At 42.6% G+C, this 19,813-nt stretch overlaps 1 protein-coding gene across 1 annotated transcript in view; it reads left to right on the forward strand.

Moving 5' to 3' along the window:
• The window catches only part of OPCML (opioid binding protein/cell adhesion molecule like), a 653,953-nt gene that overhangs the window by 380,328 nt on the left and 253,812 nt on the right, over positions 1–19,813 (forward strand). The window lies entirely within an intron of this gene.

Genomic DNA, 19,813 nt, shown 5'->3' on the forward strand with positions numbered 1-19,813 from the left:
GGGGCCTTTGATGCCTATAAAATAGGTGGCGATAAGGGCTAATGCAATGATTTTTTTTTATTGGCCACGTGCTAATGGCAAAATTAGCTCATGGCTCTTAATTTAGAAAATGGGAAAATCAGTCATTTTCCAGTCGCGGTTCAAATGGCCTTAGTGCACCGGAAAGACCCACATAAGGGCTATGCTAAGACTTTTTTATTAATAATAATAATAACAACTTTAATTCTTGTATACCTCCCATCCATAAGGTTCCGGGCGGCTCACAAAGAAGAACTGTACAATAAGTGAAGTATACATAAAATTCTGTAGAACAAAATAATGGAATAGAAAGTAAAAATACAGTTCTGTAATAAACTTACCAAACAAGTATGTTTTTAAAAGCTTTCTAAAAACATTATAAGAATACATTTGGGAAATCAAAAGGCTTAACCAAAAATTCATTTTTCCCAATTGAAAGGCAAATGTCTTATTCAAAAATCTCTTGTAACAACAAGCCTTAACAGAATGGTACATAAACATAAAGTCGTTACAGGTATTTTTTGATGATCTGTAAAAGTTAAATTGGGAGGATAAGTACCCCGGGGCCAGACCAAAAAGAGCTTTAAAGCAAAAATAGCCAAATTGTTGTGGCTTTAGTAAAAAAAAAAAAACAACAACAAAAAAAAAACACCCTAAATTTTTAAATAAAGTTTTGTGTTCTCACACTCAATATGCAGCCAAACAAACTGTGGGTCTGATATTCCAAATTAGTCACATAGCCCATGTCATTGGCTTGACAAGCTTCACTGAATATGGTTTATCTGTAGAATAATAGCTAGTGTACACCATCAGGAAATAAAGCGTTAGGAATTATCAGGAAAGGAATGGAAAACAAAGATGAAAATATTATAATGCCCTTATATCACTCTATGGTACGGTTGCACCTCAAAACTGTGTGCTGTTCTGGTCACTGCATCTTAAAAAAAAAGATATAGCGGAATTAGAAAAGGTACAAAGAATGGTGACAAAAATGATAAAAGAGGTTGGACAACCTAGAAGGAAAGGCTAAAGCAGCTAGGACTCTTCAAACTGGAGAAGAGACTGCTTAGGTGAAGTATGATAGAGATCTATAAGATACTGAATGGAGTACAACGGGTAGATATGAATTGCTTGTTTATTCTTGCCAAAAATACTAGGACTAGGAGGCATGCAATGAAACTACTATGTAGTAGATTTAAAACAAAATGGAAAAAAAAAATATTTCTTCACTCTACAAGTAATTAAACTCTGGAATTGAGGCTCCTTTTACGAAGCCGCACTAGCGGTTTAACGCATGTAATAGCACGCACTAAACTACAAGCCGTGCTAGCCGCTACCGTCTCCTCTTGAGCAGGAAGTAGTTTTTCGGCCAGCACGGGGGTTAGCGTGTGATGAAAAGTCGCGCACGTTAAACCCGCTAGCGCGGCTTTGTAAAAGGATTCCTTTGTTAACAGAGAATGTAGTGAAAGTGGTTAACTTAGTAGGGTGTAAACGTTTGGATAATTTCATGAAAGAGAAGTCCATAAGCAAGGTGACTTGGAGAAATCCATTGCTTATTCCTAGAAAAAGCAGCATAAAATCTGTTTTACTCCTTGGGATCTTGTCAGGTATGTGACCTGGATTGGCCACTGTTGGAAACAGGATACTGGGCATGATGGACTTTTGATCTGTCCCAGGATGGCAACTCTTATGTTCATAAATACTCATATATTTTTCCCAATCACATTGGCATTGATGCTTATGAGTTCTCTATTCAAACCAAACAAAATAGCTGTTCTTAGAAAATGTTTAACCAGTTTTCAAATGATAGAAGGAAAACGTCTCAAAGAGCTCCATGCTGAAATCAGCCTACAGAGCGAAGAAAAACTCTTTCATAATCGGCTTAAAATACTTCCACAAATATATTTATACGTAAGGCCTTTATAAACTAAAGTATTTCAAGAAGTAAATCAATTTTTCTTAATTAATATACCCCTTAATAACAATAATCACGTGCACGGGTAGAACAATTAAGTGGGGTACAATAAAAGACAGAAAGGTGTTATGATGGTCCCGAATACAGAAACATAGAAACATGATGGCAGATAAAGGCTAAATGGCCCATCTAGTCTGCCCATCTGCAGTAACCATTATCTCTTCCTCTTCCTATTGGCTAAGGCTCTTAACATTTGCATCTCTTCTTCCTATAGGCTAAGGCTCTGTGCACCTGCATTGTGAGGTCATAGAGCTGCCCATCCGCAGTAACCATTATCTCTTTCTCTCTCTGAGAGATCCCATGTGCCTATCCCACGCCCACTTGAATTCAGACACGGTCTCTGTTTCCACCACCTCTTCCGGGAGACTGTTCCACGCATCTTCCACCCTTTCCGTAAAAAAAAACTATTTCCTCAGATTACTCCAGAGCCTATCACCTCTTAACTTCATCCTATGCCCTATCATTGCAGAGTCTCCTTTCAAATGAAAGAAATTCGACTCACGCGCATTTACATTACGTAGGTATTTAAATGTCTCTAAGTGGCTCTTTTGCAGGAGACCTGGACACTGAGCACTTTTCAAAGAATATACATTGTTCATAGAGTTAATGTATTACTATTTTTATATTTTTTTCATTTTTATTTTTATTTAATTTCATGCTGGACTATTCTGCAAGTGATTGTAGTCCTTCATAAACACCATACTGAAAAATATTCACTTATGGCCCTTTTTATCAAATCCTTTGTATTCTATCTTTGCACATGCACACCTACCATTCAAAAGGAAGAAATTGTATTAAGTTTGATTTAAGTTTGATTTACTCTTTATATATATAAAACATTTTTTAGTAAGTTCCCATGAACTGATTAGTCACCCTGTGTAAACCATATTAAATCTAACTTAATACAATTTCTTCCTTTTGAATAATAGGTGTGCATGTACAAAGATAGAATACAAAGGACTAGGAGCAGGCCTTTGGGACTGATTTGTATTTGAGACTGACCCCTCTTCAAATACATATATTCTTAGGCTATTTGATATTTTTGGCCCTTTTATCAAGTTGCACTAGAGGTTTTTATCATGAGCCAGTGCAGTAAATGCTCCGATGCTCATAGAATTCTTATGAGCGTCAGAGCACTTACCTCACCAACCCTTGCTAAAAACCGGTAACGCAGCTTGATGAAAGGGGGTTAGCTGGCAGTACATGGAGATTTGACCTTCATTGTCTCATATGTCCACAGCAGCTAGCAGCCCATGGCCAGCGTTTGGTTTTGCTTCTTTAGGGCCAGTGGCCCAAATGTTAAACTCTCTGCTTCTTCAATCCTCTGTTAACACGAGGCTTCCAACTCACAGGTAAAAAAGGTATCAGGATTTAAGATAACATTGATGGGGGTCATTCATAGGGTTACCATATTTAAAAAACCCTGCCCTGTTCCACCTCCAGCCCCCACCCAGTTATGCTTCCAGCTCCACCCTGTCCCTCTCTCCAGCCCCGCCCCAGAAAGCTTCTTCTCTTTGTGACGAGCTCTGGCCATATCAGGAGGGCCTGGAGCATGCACAGATGCATGTGACATCTTCCGCACATGCTCAGAGGCCCTCCATGTGGATGGAGCTTGTAGGGGCTTTCCAAAACCCGGACAAATGCCGAGTTTTGGAAAGCGCATCTGGGAGCCCGAATAGTCCTATAAAAATAGGACATGTCCGGGTTTTCCCAGACATCTGGTAACCCTAGTCATGCTAAAACTGTACACATGAGTAAAATGAAAACAAAATAACTTGTGGAGAGCTGATGTCCAAGATGAAGGCTTTTATTAGAACAAATAAATAACCCACATAAAAATGTCTAGGGTCTGAATCGCCCGAAACATATGGACCCAACACGGTCCATGTTTCAACACTATTGTCTTCTTCATGAGTAAAATGTGCACACATATTTTGTGGGGATGTTATTGCATGTATTTTGGCTTTGAAAATTGCCCAAGGCACATTTATTTGCACCTACTCTTTAGCATGAACAAAGTGCAAGCATTAATTTATGTGCATATTATTACATTTTTTAAAGTGTGTGCATATTCATCCCCAATACCATCCCCCAGAATGTTATACCTCAGTCTGGATAAACGTAAGTGTATTTGGGGATATATGTGCAGGTAGAATATTTGCACGTATTCCATGCATGCTCATAATCCGACAAAACTACTCTCCGCTCAAAATAAATTGTAATGTCTCCACCGAGCGCCTACAAAAATGAAAGAAAAAGTCTCAGATCAGAGGTGAGTTAATCTGCATTGAGGTATACCTATCCAAACATCAAAGGCATAAAATCTTTAATCTAATAGTCAGCAAAAAAAGGACTGAAACAACACACAACAAAACTATATGTTCAACACAGATCCTGCCTGTTTCCACCAAAATTTTGTGGTGAAAAACCACTTCTTTAGGGCCGCTGGACCTCTGTATCTACTGGAAAGACCTAAAATATATCATATCAGTATAAAAAAGTTTCCAAAACCTAACATAACAAAAATATCTGAACTTTCATAACATACTCACAGTTCTGTGATCCCCCCTTCTCTACTTACTTAAAACTCCAGTAAGGCATATTGGTGTCTTAAGTTCTACATTTACCAATCAGGTCTCACTGTGTTCCATAAGAGGGACCTCTGAATAGTTCTCAGTCCAACCTACAAATTCAGAGCCATCTCCTTCAAGGGCTATACACTTACTGTGGAGCCAGTGGAACTAGCAATTTTCACTGGGATATGATATATTAATAAAGCATCGTAGCTGAAAGAAATCATGTGAGCAAAGGGTGCAATGATGTACATGGGGTGCTTTCATATTGCCCCTAGGTACTGTGCTCTGATGTTCATTCAGTTTCAATGTAACTTCCTGGATGTCAATCCCACATATAACTTTCCACATGGGTACAATCTAATATAATAAAACTCTTACCCGCACATGCATAGTTTAAATGGCTTGATCTCTGCCACCGTGATCTGCTTCTGTGGCCGTGTTCTATGTGCGGCACATGCGGCAGATGCGCGGCAGTGGAATCTGTGGCAGCTTGATTAGCGGTGTGTAAGAGGAGCCTGCAGCGCCGATTTTACCCATTGTCGACGTCGTTTCCTGCCAACGGTTGTGTGAGACCCGGGAGGAGAGGGGAGAGGTGGATGAGAAATGCTACTGATGGCTGGCCTACTACAGGACAGGGGGAGCAGGGAAGGGTTGCTGCTGGATGGGGGGAGGTAAAAGGAAGGGAAAAGGGCTAATGCAGGACAGGGAGAATGGAATGGGTGCTGCTGGACAGAGGGGAGGTAAAAGGAAGGGAGAAGGGCTACTGCAGGACAGGGGGAGCAGGCAAGGGGTGGGTGAACAGGGAATGGGGAATGCTGCTGCTGCACAGAGAAGGGGAGGAAAAATGCTGTTGCTGCACAGGGAAGGGGGAATGCTGCTGCTGCACAGGGAAGTGGGGATGGGGAGAGGGAAAGGGGGCCAGGGAACAATCTTGATTTGCTTTGGGGAGGGGGGATACAGAAGGGGCCATGGAGAGAGACAGAAAGACAGGCAAGCAGCGCACGAGAATGAAAGACAGACACACAGAAAGACAGCGGGCAGGGAGAAAGACAAAGAAAGAAAGACAGACAGACAGACAGGGGGCCAGAGAGAGAGCAAGAGAGACAGACAGAAAGACAGACAGACAAAGGGGGCCAGGGAGAGAGACAGACAGAAAGAAAGACAGACAGCGGGAGGGAGGGAGATAGATAGAAAGAAAGAAAGATAGACAGTGGGAGGGAGAGAGATAGAAAGAAAGGAAGAAAGGGACAGGGAGAGACACAGAAAGAAAGAAAGGCAGACAGACATATATTCTAGCACCCGTTAATGTAATGGGCTTAAACACTAGTATACAATAAAGTACAAAATCCATTCTGTATGTTGTTTCATATTTCAGTGCATACTTCTGATGACTGAGTGAATTAATAAACTATGAAAGTGGTAACATTATGTCACAATTTTTACAATGTCCACAGGGTGGGGTGTATGTCTTGCAATATCATGGATTTAAAGTTTCTTTTAAATGTATCCCTCTCCTATATGCAAAGTAAGCTGCTGCTCTGCAAAAGCAGTCCTCATCGTGACTAACTGCCACTGTTTACGTAAATCCTAATGAATAGATATGGTCTAGAACAGGGTAGGGAACTCCAGTCCTTGAGAACCATATTCCAGTCGGGTTTTCAGGATTTCCCCAATGAATATGCATTGAAAGCAGTGCATGCAAACAGATCTCAGGCATATTCATTGGGGAAATCCTGAAAACCCGACTGGAATACGGCTCTCGAGGACCGGAATTCCCTACCCCTGGTCTAGAATAATAACTCAAAACACAGGCAGCAGCCTCATCATCTGATTCATGTAAAAGGCTGTCCTCTCCAAATTACCCCACAAGGGTAACCCTATTGTTCTAAATTCTTCATCAAAATTTTTGCTTACGTCTTGAATTCTTCTTACGTGGAACATAAACACCGGTATCTTAAAAATTGCGGCACTGGAAGACTTTTAAATGAGGTGGATGAAGGCTGTCATAATGTAAGAGGGTGTTGCGGTCAGTCTCTTTCCTGTACTGTGGTCATCAACATTTCACCTACTCATATTTTACAGCCAATAATGCTATCTCCGCGCTACTGCAATGCATGACTAACTTAGGGGTCCTTTTACTAAGGCGCGCTAACCGATTTAGCGCGTGATAAATGCTAACGCACCCATTATAGTCCATGGGCTCGTTAGCATTTAGCGCGTGCTAAATTGGTTAGTGCATTTTAGTAAAATGACCCCTTAATCTTAGGATGTTGTTCGTTTAACTATTTTAGAAAATCATTCAAAGTGACCTGGTCACCAGCCCCCCCAAAAATCTGCACCGAGTTTTGATGAAGTTAGAACAACGGGGATCACACCTGGCTGTGGCCCCTTTCGAGTAGCAAGCTATGAGATAAAGACACACGATGCTGTAGACTAGCACACGGTCAGATACTCGTATGAGTGCAAATCCAAATTAGTACCAATTAACTTCAGTAATTGATTGTGAAGGCCAATTAATTCATGGTTAATGGCTGATTACCTAATTATCCCCCTTCTTTACAAAGCCACACTAGCATTTTTAGCGCCGGCCACGGCAGTAACAGCTGGGAAGCTCAGAAGAATTCTACGAGCGTCGGAGCTGTTACCGCGGTGACTGGTGCCTAAAACGCTAGCGTGGCTTTGTAAAGGAGGGGGTTAGTTACAAACACATTGTGGATCTGTGCTTAAATGTTGGTACCATATATAGAATCCGGGGGAGGGGGGCTATACCCTTGGGAAAGCTTACACATAGACTACATAAAATTATGCATTCTCTTGTTAATTCTTATATTTATATGAGTGTGTACACCTGTGCAATTTTGTGAGCTCTTTTCTCTATGTAAAACAGACTTTACCTGTGGAAAATGTTTCTTACTCTTAAAGGATAATGTTATAAAGTATTTCCACGTGTATAGCTTATTTTACACATTGAAAAGGTCTGTTATAAAATTGCATGGCTGCGCAAAGTAATTGTACTGAGTGTGTCTTCTGTGTTGAAATATTACCTGCATGTAAGCATTCCTGGGAGTAAGGAAGCCAAATTGAGATGTATAGGAATATTTTATAAAATATATGGTACTGATAAATAAATAAAGTGATCTATAGCCTGGCTTCCCTGGGTAGGCCCACTCTTGTCATTAAAAGCTAAGTAGGGTCAGGCCTGGCTAGTACCTGGATGGGGACCATTGGGGAGCACCAGGTGATATAGGCTGCAGGGCCTTATTTTGGGCAGGAGCCACACACTGCACAGGAGAAGGTAATGGCAAACCACTCCTGTACTCTACCTTAAAAAATCACAGGGAGGATTCCTCACTGTGCATGCAGAGGTCAACTTAAAGGTACACACCTACATATTAACCATTTTTGGAGCATGGACATTTTTATGTTGTTCTGGGTTGCTCTAAAGTTTAGAGTCTAAACAAAGAATAGCAAAATACAGTATGAAACATTTTCTCAAAAAATAAGTATAGCTTGAAAATTCACTTTCATCTTTATACCATAAGATACTTCAAAAGCAAGCAGTCAACATGAAAAATAGCTACAGATTACTACCCTAGTCCCCTCACAGGCTTTACATAGGAGGATTCACCTATAGTAATTCATCTTTACAGTCTCCTGGAGCTACAACTAGCCAGTTTAGTTTACCACAATCAATATGCAAGAGATAAATTTACATACAATGGAATTCTAGTGCATGCAAATTTTCATAATAAAGAAGTCTAAGATGAACCCTTCAAATTCAGCTGGCTAAGTGTGTCTCCAGTAGATGGTTGAACACCACTGACATAATGTATGAGGGGCCGCTGAAAAGTTCTCAGCCCAACCAACAAAGTTGGAGCAGTTTCCATCGAAGGCTATACTGTACACTTAGACCTGGATTATCTAAACGGTGCCTAAGCTTAGTGAAAAATGCTATTTAAATGACATTTTCACTGATTTTCAAGTCACCTACTGGTACCTAAAATTTGGTGCTGGAATTGTGTCTCCCTGGCCTACATTTCTGGCGCCTACTTTTGCCGGAGGCACGATTCTCTAATCGACGCTCTTGTGTGATAGACATGCAATTGGCGGCCGCTTTTAAGCCAGTTGCCGACAATGGCGCTGGTTACAGAATCCAGGCCTTAATCCGATGATTTTCTACTTTTTTCATTCCGTCAGAAAATTATGGAACAAGAAAAGTAGAAAATCATTGGAGTAAGTATACAGCCCTTGAAGGAGATGGCTCCGACTTTGTCGGCTGGGCTGAGAAGTTTTCAGAGGCCCCTCTTATAGTAGTCATTCTCCCAGTGTCTTAATGCTGCTAATGCATCTTGGCAAATGTTTTTCTTTCTGATCCCATGCTCTTCTGGGTACACAACCAAGTATTTTCACATGCATCACCTCTTCCAGCAGTACACCTAATAAACAAAATTGACACATGCAGAACATTGAACTCTCCATTGTGAGCTGCTACGAGATGACAGAGTTGCCTGGGTTCTTTGAACTTTGATCCAAGCATTGTCACTACCCAGATATGACAGAAGAGTGTCCTTGATAAATGGTGTGGAACTCTCTCACAGCAGCTTGGATATCCAAAATCCCCCAAAAGTTCAAAATTCTTACAGCAATCCCCATCTCTTTTGTTCTGTTGTGATAAATGATGTTAGTACTTCATACTTCTTTCTTTTTTCCCTCCTTGGAAAGAAAATCAGTTAGTACACACAAAATACTTATCTCCAAACACAGTATTTTCTTAAGACAAGAAAGAAGCAATTACCAAAATAATTTATCAAAGTATATACAAGTTTATCTGCTCTGGCCAGCACTAGGAAACTGTAAACACGTGGAGGAGCATAATCAAAAGGGACGTCTAAGTCCGTTTACGTCCATTTCGCAAGTCGTCCAAAGTCAAAAAGTGCCTAAGTGACATTTTCGAAAGAGAAGTCCAACTTCTTTTGACTTTCGAAAATCGTCCAAATTATACGTCCTGCAGATCTGATCTAAAACGTCTATCTTTATAGTCCATTTTTGTACAAATGTCCGTCCAAGTCAAAAACATCTAGAACAAGCCCTGTTGGACGTGGGAGGGGTCTGCAAAGTGATTGACAGAGCACCCAGACAGGGCACCTAAATAGTGGGGTGCCTTACAGGGCACTGCTGTGAACTTCACAAACAGGGTGCCATGGCTTCTCCTCACTACAGCTCTCTTATAGGTGACGGTGAGCCCCCCAAACCACCTCCAGAATCCCCTAGAACCACTTATCTACCACCATTATGGATGCAGGAGCCACTAATATGCCAGGACAAAAGGGTTTTGGGGGTGTATAGGGGAGTGCACATGTTTCAGTAACAATGCAGTGATTACAGGAGCTTATGGGCATGGGTTCATCTCTCTATGGGTCCCAAACCCACCCCAAGATGACTTAAGCTGCCTCTGGGCTGGACAACTAGGCTTTCCTATGTTAGGCAGCCAGGTGATGATGGTCTGGAGGCTGAAATTTCAAGGTATGATTACAATTTTTATTGGGGTGGGGGGTGTAAGTGATCACTGGGGTAGTGTGTGAGGGTCTGTGTTATGTGTTTTCAGTGATTATCTGGTGAGTTTAGGTGGGTTTTAGTGACTTAGACCATGTTTTAGATGGTCTAAGTCAAAACGTCCAAGTTTCCTTTAGGCTCTGTTGTTTAACTTTCGGTTATACATGCTGTACGACTAAGTCTAAGCCGGCCCACGTCCCGCCCAACTCCCGCCCTCGACACGCCTCCTGAAACGCCCCATTTACCTTTGGACGTTGAGCATCTCTATGAAGGCCTAAGTCGTTTAGAAATGTGTCCAAAACCCGGTTTGATTATCGGCACTTGGACGTTTTAGAGAAATGTTCATCCAAGTGCCGATTTAGGCTGGTTTTTGGACATTTTTCTCTTTCGATTATGAGCCCCTTAACACATTGATCTCTTTATATACCACTAGAGAATTAATACATAACATTTTTTTTTTTTACTCGATCACACACTAATTCCTACAAAACTGCATTGAGCTTTACCTATCCAAACATCAAAGGCATAAAATCTTTAATCTAATAGTCAGCAAAAAAATGGACTGAAACAACACAAAACAAAACTATATGTTCAACACAGATCCTGCCTGTTTCCGCCAAAGTTTTGTGGTGAAAAACCATTTCTTTAGGGCCACTAGCCGTGGCAGTAACAGTTGTGATGCTCATAGTAAGCGTCAGAGCTGTTACTGTCATGGCTGGAGCTAATAACCATGCCACAGTTTTCTAAAAGGTGGGTTATATGAGGTGGATTATTTATTTATTTATATTTATATATTTATTCAATTTTCTATACCATTCTCCCAGGTAAGTTCAGAACAGTTTACATGAATTTATGCAGGTTCTGAAGCATTTTTCCCTGTCTGTCCCGGCGGGCTCACAATCTATCTAATGTACCTGGGGCAATGGGTTTCTAGAATGCCTCACTAAATTCTCAGGGAAATATGAGTTACCATATTTTCACGCATATAACGCGTGCGTTATATACGATTTTACAAACCGAGTATAACCAAGCGCGTTATATGTGTGAGCGCGTTATACAAATTTTTTTTTCTCATTGCGATCCGGCATCCCCCCTGCGAACCAGCATCCTCCCCCCCCGCTTGCGTCACCCCCCTCCCCCGCGCTCCTACATCCCCCCCGCATTGCAAAGACATCGCTTACCCGATTGGGCACCGGCACCAGCACCAATGCACAGGACGTGCCAGTGCCAGTGCCCGAAGATCCTCCCTCGCCTGGGTTGGCTGGGCTTGGCAGTGCAAGGGAGATCCTCCCTCTTCCCTGTGCTGGGCTGGTCTGGGCTTTGAGCATTTGCGCATGCTCAAAGCCCAGACCAGCCCAGCACAGGGAAGAGGGAGGATCTCCTTCGCACCGCCCAGCCCAGCCCAGCCCAGCCCAGCCCAGGCGAGGGAGGATCTTCGGGCACTGGCACTGGCACGTCCTGTGCATTGGTGCTGGTGCCGGTGCCCAATCAGGTAAGCAATGTCTTTGCGGTGCTGGGGGGGATGTAGGATTGTGGGGGGGAGGGGGTGACGCGAGCGGGGGGGGGGGGAGATGCCGTTTCGCAGGCCAGAAGAGGGAGTAAGCGGGGGTGGTGGGAGGAGGTTATAGCAGCATGCGCGGTATACGCATGTGCGTGCTATATAGATTTTTTTTTTACAGCAATGCTTTGTTCCCGCACACTATACGCGTATGCGTGTTATACATGTATGCGCGTTATATGCGTGAAAATATGGTACTAACCTGAACCCACACCCTAAGATGGCTGTGATACATTGACAATATCGTTCAGATTATGGGATACCCACACTAAAGATGAATATACTTCAAGAATTCATATCATCTTTATTATAATAATTGTTATTATTATGACCCCCAATAGTCATCATTTCAGGAGTCTCCCTTCATCTTTATTTTTTTGGGATCCAACTTGAGCTGCATCCAGGTTAAGCAGAATAAAAGTGTCTAGATTAGATTAGATCACTCTCCTAATGTACCATGGATAAGAAACACTCCACCTCTTTGGGTAGATAGATCATACAACCTGTGAAAGCCTACAAAACCAATCAAAAGAGACCCTAGTAGAAAAATTACAAATGAACTAAAGACAAAACACACAAACAAAATCAAATGTCATCCTGGACGGGACTGCTGGCAACAATTTAGAAAATCAAGATACTGTATGTTATGGTGACAGTTTAACATAAACCATAAAGTACTGTTTACTGTTTTTCTTATTTTATGTCAAGGGTTTTTTTAAAAAAACTTTCATTTTTCTTTTAGTTTTACATTTATTAAACAAAAAATAATGCAACTGTAATCCCTAGGGTCCCCTTTACTCTATGGCTGTTTATGTCCTGCAGGAGGAAGGTCCCAATCAGTGACCAATCTGGTAATGTCAGGGGGATTTGGGGAAGCTGGCATCAGAGTAAGGAAGGACTGCTAGCATCATAACGACCTAAAACATTTTAATTTACAGTTACCCCTAAAACAGGAACATGGACATGCTACAGAACGGATATAAATTTGAGTGCCCAGATTTTTTAAGTCACCTGTAGTGTTGTCCCACCCAGACCAATCCCTCTCCATTTGATGTGTCTGCTGCCTTTGATGCTGTTGCTCACTCTTTACTGTTCCTATGCTTCGATGAGCATGAGGTAGAAGGGCAAGTGAAAAAATGGTTCAACAAATTCCTGACCAAGAGAACTTACGAAGTTAAGAAAGGCCAAGGGAAATCTCAACCATGGAAAGTGACATGTGGTGTCCCTCAAGGCTCTCCCCTCTCACCATCACTATTCATCATATATATGAGTGCCCTTGGCATGATAAACCTTGGTCCCCATGTTCGCACCTACTCGTATGCAGGTGACATCTGCCTCCTATGTGTAGCAAAAGATACCTTCTCATACACGATTTAGTACATCTCCACACTAATAGAGGACCTGAGCACATGGGCTCACCAACGCTTCCTCAAACTAAATAGACAGAAGACAAAGATACTATGGTTTGGCAACCAAAACACTTTGCCACACCAATAGTTTACCCCTTGCCACAGGAGATAAGATAGCCTTAAGCAGATCATCTAAAGTCCTTGGAGTCATCCTTTACTCAGACCTAACCATGAGAGACCAGGTCAGTTCACTGATCAAGAAGTTCTTCTTCCATCTAAGACAGCTCAGAACCATTAGATCAGCCTTGAACCCAACAAACTTCAGGATGGTGGCCCAAGCGGTCCTCCTCCCGTACCTTGACTACTGTAATTCCCTCTACTGCTGTATTGCTGAGATAGACCTTAAGAGACTATAATTGCTCCAAAATACAGTGATAAGGCTAATCTTACACAAGACCTCTCCTTAAGGAACTACACTGGTTGTTAGTCAGAAGCAGGGTCCATTTTACATAAGGCCATGTATGGTAAAAACTCAGCTGGACTCACATCCGCCATCCAAATCACACAATCTTTCCATAACTCAAGGACAATCCATCGATGGAAATTACTCCCCTCTGCATGCCATGTTCGAAGGAAGACTCTCTTTGAGACCACCTTCGAGTTTCAGGGGCCCAGAATCTAGAACAACCTCCCAAGCAACCTTCGACAAATACCCACATACTTCCAATTCAGGAAAGCACTGAAAACTCACCTTTTTTCCTCCATGCATTGACTCTTTCCTATGCAGTCCCCTGCATGATATCTTCCATGAAAATTATTTGTAATATCTTTGTCTCTATAGTAATTCTAATATTGTATAAGCCATAACAATTCCTAGCTGACATTTGAGGGATACAAGAGTTGATATGGTATGGTATTTTCCCCATGCTCACTTGCCATCTATCATACTCACCTTGTCTGAATGGCTCCTGTTCTGAAATAACATTTAAACATCTAGACCTCTCCAGATATTTAAATGCTGCCATTTAAACATGGGATGCTTCTAAAATAAGGGCCATAAACAACTTCTATGAGGCTTATTCATCCTTTGACTTGAGGAATACACAGTTTTGGCATACACTGATTCTTATAGATGATCTCATGGGCATGGAGGAGTTTTCTTATTCAAACATTCAGTTTATTAAGATCTTTATGAGGCCAGACTACAATTCCAAAGATGTATGACAGTGCAGGAATTGCCAGCTGATTAATGGCTTGTTATTTTATGATTCTATGCTGTCTTCAATATCAGTCTCCTATAATATTTTTACTGATCTGTTTATTTCTCAATGATTTATGCTTACCTTGTGTTAAAAACCAAAACAAACAACAACCCTCATGCCTTTTAGTTGTGTCCAATGTGAAGTGACTCTGACATTCACCTACCATTCTGCCTTCTATTTATTTGAGGAGTGGAGCAGGAGCTTGGCTTTCAATCTGATGGGACCAAGGAAAAGCCCACTCAGGAGCTGAACTATAGAGGAGATATTGGGTATAAGATTATTCCTCTTTGAAAGAGTCTACTGTATGTGACAGTGAGTCTCAGGAAAGAGAGACTAACCAGCTGAATATCGGGTAGCTACATACAAGTGAGTTAACCAGTCAGCGGCTATTCCTGGCTGGTTAACTTGCTTTGAATGTCAGCCAGTATGTGTTTTACATAGAAGGGGATAGGTTTGCCCCATAACCCAGGACCTCCAAAAGACTTTACTGATACTCTAAAAAGACTTTACTATTCAAGGAAACCACAAACATAGATAGAGGAAAAGGCATTGAGCATTACATTACATTAGTGAGTTCTATTCGCCTGTACCTTGTAGTGCTAAGCGGATTACATTAGAAGATGGCTGGACATTTCCAGGAAATTACAAAATGGGTTGGATGCATACTAGAGGCTTTGAGGAGTAATTGAGGAAAGATAGCAAGAGAGGAGAGAGACACCGGGGAGATTGCGGGGAAGGGAAGAAGAGCTCTAAAGATAAAGAGAGTTAAGAGGACTCTAAAGATTTTTTGAATAGCAGAGTTTTGAGATCTTTTCGAAATGATTTAAAGTCTCTTGTTGCTGTCAGCAGGTTGGAGATAGACGGGTCCAGTTTCGCTGCCTGTGTCACTAGAAGGGCGTCATACATCTTCTTGCGCTGAGTTCCCTGGAGTGGTGGGTAGGAGAATGGGGTCTGGGTTCTCCGTAGTCTGGAGTGTTTATTCAATGCTAAGCAACCTCAAGATAGAAAGACTACCTCAAAGTAGTAAATTTTTGCACTTAAATTCAGTAAAGAGATTTGAAGTATCCAATATCTGTCTCTATGAGTTATCTTATAGAGCAGGGGTAGGGAACTCCGGTCCTCGAGAGCCGTATTCCAGTCGGGTTTTCCCCAATGAATATGCAATGAAAGCAGTGCATGCAAATAGATCTCATGCATATTCATTGGGGAAATCCTGAAAACCCGACTGGAATTCGGCTCTCGAGGACTTGAGTTCCCTACCCCTGTTATAGAGGGAGTTATACGCAAGGCCTACCCCCCTTCATCTGCTCACAGAGAGAACATGCCCTTTTGAAAAAGAGGGTGCATGTTGAGAGGAAAGCGGAGAGATGAGATATGCTTTCTAATCTAATATACAATTTATGAGTCGCTCTATGCCTAATTAGGTTCAAGATGACATATAATTTGAGTAAAGGCAGAGAAGTAGAGGGGAAGAGGAGAAAAGACAGGAAGAGGAGTGGGAGGGAGGAAGGTATTCTAAGTTTAAGCAGTCAGATAGCGCTAGCGCCTCACCTTCTCTCCACGAGTCTTCCTTTCCGGCACCCCCTACTGGAGGCTCAGGTCCTGTCTGGAGGATCTTTGCACATACGCGGATGTTGACGTGATGATGTCACACATGTGTGTGACGTCATCAAGTCGACATCAGCGCACTTCCGGATTCCTCGAGTCGCACCCACCACGTTAAGTGTACCGTAGCTTGGCAAAGTTTGTGAGGCACTGTGTTAGACCATGCTTGAAAAGGAAGCATTGTGGTGAACAAGTTAGAAGATCATTTCCTCAGGAAGGCTGAGAAAAGGAAAGTGCATTAATATCTTACAGTTTCTAGAAAAGGAAGTGCTGTAAAATAGATGATCTTTGAAACAGATCTCTAAATAGATGCTTTTGCTCAGCACAGGGGAAAAAAAATTAGACCTGTATGCACTCTAAATATTTTTTTGTGTTAATAAAAAGTCTGATAAGTCTAAAACAGAACTTTGGAGTAGTCTAAATTAATTTCTGGTACTGGCCTCGGCAGCTGTCATTGCTGCCACAAAGAAAATACGATCACCTTTCCCTTAATAGCTTTCACATGCGGTCCACTACTTCATCCTTATTCTGTCAGGAATAGGCCCCCTGAACAGATGGTTACACATTTTGCAATGAATTTTCATTTTATTTTTCCTTTCTGAAACATTGTAAGTATGGTAAGGAATACGATATTACAATGAGAGTATATTCATTTTCCATATGCTGGGCATTATGGCTTTTTGTGGCTTACTTACTTTTCTTTTCTTCTTTTTTTAAAGAAAAGTTGTCATGCATATTATATTTCCCAACAAAACAAGCATTTTATTGCTCATAACAAATGGCTCCCTGGAAAGCACTTCCAGATTCTAATTGTTCATAAATCCCCTGACAGGTGGTTATACTGTTGGTGGAACATTATTTACATTTTATTGCATGGCTTACTTTTTAGGGAAGGAAAGACATTAAAATGCATGACATCTGAGTTTATGGCCCAAAATTTCACAGGTTGGATGCCCTAGAATGCACATCTGTAGGACTCTAATTACTGAACTCAATCTGTACTTGCTTAAAGCCTCACGTGAAAAAGGGGCGTGCCCATGGCAGGAAATGGGTGGGTCGTGGACATTGAAAATGGCAGAACCATACCTAAATTAGGCATGACAAATTACATCCACTGAAGTTTGGTGTAAATTATCATGCTTAACAGGAAAACGTGGATTCTGGCACTAGGCACTATTCTATGTATGGTGCCTATGATTCCATGTCCCAATGTTGAAGAGGATACTTTTTCTCTGCAGGTACCTGTTGTTTTAGCATAGGGTTCTGATATGTTTCTTCTTGTGGAAGGCATGCTTTTCACTTGAGATAGCAGAAATAAACTAGAAATATCACAAACAAAACCCCACTACTGCTTATTGAAACTTTAAACAACAATCATGTATTATATCAGTGTTCTTCAACCTTTTTATACCTATGAACCGGCGGAAATAAAATAATTATTTCATGGACCGACAAACTACTAAGAATGAAATTTTAAAAAACTATCTCCGCCCCGTCCCCGTGAGCTCGGTCCCGCAAACCATCTGATCCTATCCATACAAGCCTCAAATAGTTATGATTTTATATCTAATATAATAAAATGCTAGGCTGCGCATGTGCACTAAAAAAATTGTGTTCCCTGATCCGTCGCGAAAACACGATTGCGCATGCGCGGGTTTTACGTCCCCACTTGCTCGCGGCGGCTTTCAAATTAAAAAAAAAAAATTACACAGCTGCGGCGGCCTTCCTCACCCCCACCTCTCACTGTGAATGGTACTGGCTCCTCTCTCGAACTGCACCAGGATCGAGAGAGGAGCTGCAGCGCCAGCTTTCAATTTAAAATATCCCCCCCAACTGGAGATCGCCACTCTCACTCGGCTCCCACTGTGCAAACCCCCCCCCCAACTGGAGATCGCCGCTCTCACCCGTCTCCCACTGTGCAAACCCCCCCCAACTGGAGATCGCCGCTCTCACCAGGCTCCCACTGTGCAAACCCCCCCCCCAAACTGGAGATCGCCGCTCTCACCCGGCTCCCACTGTGCAAACCCCCCCCCCCCCATGGGAGGATGCGCCGCAGCAAAGTGCTGCACAGGTACTGGAGGGGGAGAGACATATCGCTTCTGCACCGGTACAAACATCCCTCCAGCGTTGGCAGTCGCTGCACGTTAAACAGGCTGCTTCGGGCTTTCTCCTGCAGTTGAGTCCCTCTGCCGCGTCACTGATGACGTCATCAATGATGCAACAGAGAGACTCAATGGCAGAAGAAAGCCGAAGCAGCCTGTTTAGCGTGCTGCGGCTGCCAACGCTGGAGGGAGGTTTGATATTAAAGTCATCTTGCTGGGAGGGTCGCAGAGTCAGCGGGGGTTGGGCTGGGAGGGGAGAGAAGCATCTGCCTCGGGTGCTTCAGGCAGCAGCAGCGTTTACAATTCGCTGCTGTTGCCGGCTTCCTGTTTTCATGAAGACAGGACCGGCCAGAGAGAAAGACCTGAAGCCAGCAACAGCAATGAATTGTGAATGCTGCTGCTGACCAATGAAGTAGTTAAATGAGGAAAGGGAGCAGAGGGGGAGAGAATGGCTTGGAGGGAAGGAGGAAGGTATGCCAGACCAAGGCAAAAGGAAGGAGGAGATGGAGAGAGGCCATATGGGAGAGAGAGATGGAAAGAGAAGAGAGGGCAGTGAATGGAAGGGGCAACATAGAGGGTGAACAGTATTCTAGCACCCGTTAATGTAACGGGCTTAAAGACTAGTTGAACATATTTTATTAAACTATAAAAAGAAACAATATTCTCTATAATTGTCATTTTATAAATAAAAATAATACAGAGCAAGGATCAACAAAACCTGTCTCCCCTCCCCTTCACATATATCCTCTCTACTATCAAGAAAACTGAATAAGCCAAATTATGACAGAATGGTACACAGAAATATCATGTTAACAGAATACCGCAGTCACACTTGACAGGAATAATGTTAGGGGAGTACAACTAGGGCAACTGCCCCCTGGTCAGAGAGAGCCCTCAGTTATGTCAAACACCAGCTCTAGCAGGATATATATTCTAATCACAAGATAGAAATACAATTATTTTTTCTACCTTTTGTCGTCTCTGGTTTCTGCTTTCATCGTCTTTTCACTCACAGTGTCTGCCCTCTGTCTCTTCAATCCAGCATCTCCCCTTCCATATGGTATCTGCCTTCTTTCTATGCCCCTCTCCCCTTTCCCCTTTCCATCCAGCCTGTGCCCCCTCTCCTTTTTACATGATTCATTATGCTCTCATTTTTATCTCTCCTACACCAGATCTAGCATCTTTGTCCCTCTCTCCTTATTTCTCATCTGACCCCCCTTCCCAACATCAATCTATCTCTACTTTCTCATTCCTCTGTTTCTCCCCTGTTTCTCCCCCTTCTTCCCTTTATCTGATCTCTCAATTCCATCCTAACTCCTTCCCCTCCTCTAATCTCCCTGCCAGCTGTTTCCTTCCTATTTTCCTTCCTCTCCTGTCCAGCAGTACCCCTTCCCCTTTGTCCTCCCCTGTCCAGGAGTACCCCTTCTCTCTTCCCTCCTCTCCTTCCCTCTCCAGCAAATGTTTCCTCTCTTTGGCCTAGCGTCAGCTCTGTGTACTTTTAACTTCGGCACACAGCTGCCTTTAAGCAGTAGTTTAGCCGTGGTTTCATGAGGCAGCCTCAGGGCCTTTGGGAGGCCGGTCCACATCGCATCATTGAAGTGGGCCGGCCTAGGAAAGACCTTGAGGCTGCCTCATGAAACTGCGGCTAAACTACTGCTTAAGAGCAGCTGTGTGCCGAAATTAAAAGCAAACAGAGCTGCCTTTGATGGTCTGGAGGTGCGGAGACATAAGCGGCAGGAGGCAGGAGACCCGGTGAAGGCAGAAGGCAGCAGTCCCGGCATACACGACAGCAACAGGAAGTTGCAAGTCAGCTGA

The sequence above is a fragment of the Geotrypetes seraphini genome, chromosome 13 (assembly GCF_902459505.1).
Source record: "Geotrypetes seraphini chromosome 13, aGeoSer1.1, whole genome shotgun sequence".
Classification (NCBI taxonomy): Eukaryota; Metazoa; Chordata; class Amphibia; order Gymnophiona; family Dermophiidae; genus Geotrypetes; species Geotrypetes seraphini.